The 3081-nt window shown below is 39.6% G+C and overlaps 1 long non-coding RNA gene across 3 annotated transcripts; it reads right to left on the bottom strand.

Moving 5' to 3' along the window:
- Window positions 1–16: 16 nt before the first annotated feature.
- On the bottom strand, window positions 17–2855 carry LOC128884516 (uncharacterized). Of its 3 annotated transcripts, XR_008459399.1 has the most exons (4): window positions 2723–2855; window positions 2580–2643; window positions 1973–2238; window positions 17–1898 (listed from the first exon to the last, which is right to left on the bottom strand). It is a non-coding gene; the product is annotated as an uncharacterized LOC128884516 (long non-coding RNA). The 3 variants fall into 3 exon arrangements; XR_008459398.1 differs by having other exon boundaries at window positions 2580–2845; XR_008459400.1 differs by lacking the exons at window positions 2580–2643; window positions 2723–2855 and adding an exon at window positions 2360–2438.
- Window positions 2856–3081: the final 226 nt, after the last annotated feature.

Below are 3081 nucleotides of genomic sequence, written 5' to 3'. Positions count from 1 at the left end.
CAACTTTTGTGTTAAATTAGTTATATTTAAACAGTTATAATAAAGTTCATATTACATTTCTTAATTTATCTTAAATTAACTTATTCCTGGCTAAGTCGCATGCAGTTCTAATAATCTTGTCACGTGCGGCGTGAACGCCAGAAAAACCCTAAGTCCTTAAAAATAAAACCGCACGGACTCGCAACAAAATTGGTGACAGCGGTGGGATCTTTCCAACATTAAATAATTTTATTAACTCGGGGCATTAGAATCAGTGCATCTTATCCCTCTTGGGTTTTCCGCACGGTTTCCCCAGGAGCAAGGGCGAATGCCGGAAAAGATGATTTCGACGACCGTGCAAGTCGTCGTTAATAATCGTTGATCACATGCACCTTGCCCACGGGTCTTCCTGCTGAACCAGATCGAGGGACGATCATCGCAGGACGAGGACTCAGGAAAAGGATAACTGGACGAGGATACAGGAGAAGGATCGCAGGACGAGGATTCAGGAGAAGGATCGGTGAATTATTGATTGCTGCGTACATATATATACATTCGCTCTTTACCGCTCGCAAAGCTTATACATATAAATATATAATATTTTTCAGATTTTGTTGTAAAAAAAAAAACATGCCTCCGTACATTACGGGATTTAGAAAGTTCAAAAAAAGGCAAAAGGGAGGAGCCTTGAGTGGTAGTGGTTCTTTTGAGACTGAGGATTTGGGAGTACAGTTTTCCGCGAATAATCAGATTTCTATTGTAGAACAGTGCAATGAAACGGGTGAAGTGCCGTTACAAGTTGCTTTGCGTGAGAATATTTCTTCAGGTACAAATAGTGAATATTCATCTTCAAACACGTCTACTACTGAAAATATTGAAATACCTTCGAGTGTTTCGGAAATTGCGTTTATGCCGTTAAAAATGGCCGCTGATCTAGACCCTATGTATATCCGTATACTTTTGATGGTAATGCTAGTTCTTTAACAAAATTTATCAGACAATGTAACCTCGCGAATTCCAGAGTTAGGGCTGGGGATAGGATAAATTTACTAGCTCTAATACGGAACAAAATATGTGGGCATGTGGACCAGTTGATTGCAGGCAGCTACGAGTTGAACACTTTAGAGGAACTAATAAATATAATTAAATCAATTTTTGTGCAGTCTTTTGATATAGATCGAATTTACGATGAGTTAAAAATGCTTATCAAGGTAATGGGGAGAGTGTCGAGGGTTATGGAGCACGGGTTAACGAAATTTTGGATAGGGGACTCACGGCGGTAATGGGAAACTTTGATTTTCAGCAATCTGAGGGGGTCAGGGTTCTCCTTAAGAGATCTGCGATTTCGGGATTCAAGAGGGGTTTGTTTAATGTTAATATCAGAATGCTAATGATTAGAGAGCAGGGAGATAGTTTGGAGTCCATGATAAATTCTGCATCAAAATTGGCGAGAGAATTCGAGTTTCAAAAGTTGCCGTAAATTCAAGCTCATTTGCTAATAATTCAAAGGTGTGTGTAGTAGATACTTTGGCTCGCAGGTGTTTCGATTGCAATCGATTGGGACACATGCGTAATCATTGCAAGAGTCAAAAGAAACCGTATTCAGAGCTAAATGTTCATAGAACGCTTAAATGTGGATTTTGTAGGAAAAGCGGGCATACGGAGGAACGGTGTTTTAGTAAAAACTCGCCTTCTAAATTCAGGACATCCGGATTTTCCCCCGCAGAGTCTTCACAGGATTTAAACTTCAACAGGGGCCCTCGAACAAGCGCATCGCAGGGCAAACCCTTAATTGCGCGCGTAGATACCATTGTATCGCCCACTGTTCAAGTTTCTCAGAGCCTAGTTCATTAGTAATTTGACTGGAACATGGATTTTTCTGCGATGGTTATGCCAATTTCCTTGTAGACACTGGATCACTATTAAATTTAATTAAATTACAGGGTTTGGATTCACACGCAGTAATAAATACACAAATTGTTCTTAATCTTACTGGAATCTGTCCGGGAATGATTCAGACTTGTGGTGAGGTTATTATCTCTATTAATCAAATCCCCATTAACTTCCAAGTCGTTGATAATGATTTTTAAATAAAGCAAACTGGAATGGTTGGGGTTTCTTTTCTCCAGAAACAGGATGCTACAGTGGTATTCAGAGACAAGCTTCCGAATAGTCTTGAAATTGGAAAAAAGGTACAGTCTTCTTCAGCATTTACATCATTCGATCTTCCTCCACGCAGTAAGGTCCTAATTTCAGTCCCTGTAAAGAATAAAAATGAAACGGGATATATAAGAAGAATGGTCGTTGGTCCAGGGGTTTATATGGGGGAGGTTTTGGCAGCTCAAGAGAATGGGTATACGAAAGTATTTATAATTAATACCACCACTGATAAAATTGTCCTAAATGTACCCCCTGTTGAGTTAGAGGATTTCGAGGTTAGGAACCCTGCACAACGTTCATCTCGAGAAACGGACTCTAACCTAAATCGATCAAATGCGCATGCACAGCGATTTGCCCAGTTGGTAGAAACTTTCAATTTTGAGCATCTTACCGAAATAGAGAAAGTTAGCATTTTAGAAATAATCAATAAATTTCCTTACCAATTTCACCTTTCCGCAGATAGATTAGGTTGTTCTAACACCAGTCAGCACTCTATAGTAACTACTGATGAAATACCCATTAATACCAAACAGTATCGTTTTCCATTGATTCATAAACCCGAAATACAGAAACAGGTAGATACCTTGCTCAGCGACAATATTATTCAACCCTCAGCATCGCCGTATAATTCTCTCGTATGGATAGTTCCAAAGAAGTCAGATTCTTTCGGAAAACCTCACTGGCGAATAGATTATAGGAAATTAAATGAAAAGACGGTTAGTGATGCCTACCCGTTACCCAATATTATGGACATTCTAGACCAATTAGGTGGGGCGAAGTATTTCAGTACCTTAGACTTGGCCTCGGGTTTTCATCAAATTGCTGTTGAACCTGCTTCCAAACCAAAGACCGCGTTTTCAACGCCACATGGCCATTTTGAATTTAATAGGATGCCGTTTCGTTTAAAAAATGCCCCGGATACGTTTCAAAGGGTTATGGATG

The sequence above is a fragment of the Hylaeus volcanicus genome, unplaced genomic scaffold (genome assembly GCF_026283585.1).
Source record: "Hylaeus volcanicus isolate JK05 unplaced genomic scaffold, UHH_iyHylVolc1.0_haploid 12248, whole genome shotgun sequence".
NCBI classification, from domain to species: Eukaryota; Metazoa; Arthropoda; class Insecta; order Hymenoptera; family Colletidae; genus Hylaeus; species Hylaeus volcanicus.
The sequence above is the reverse complement of the archived record's forward strand: the minus strand, read 5'-3'. Positions and strand labels throughout refer to the sequence as shown.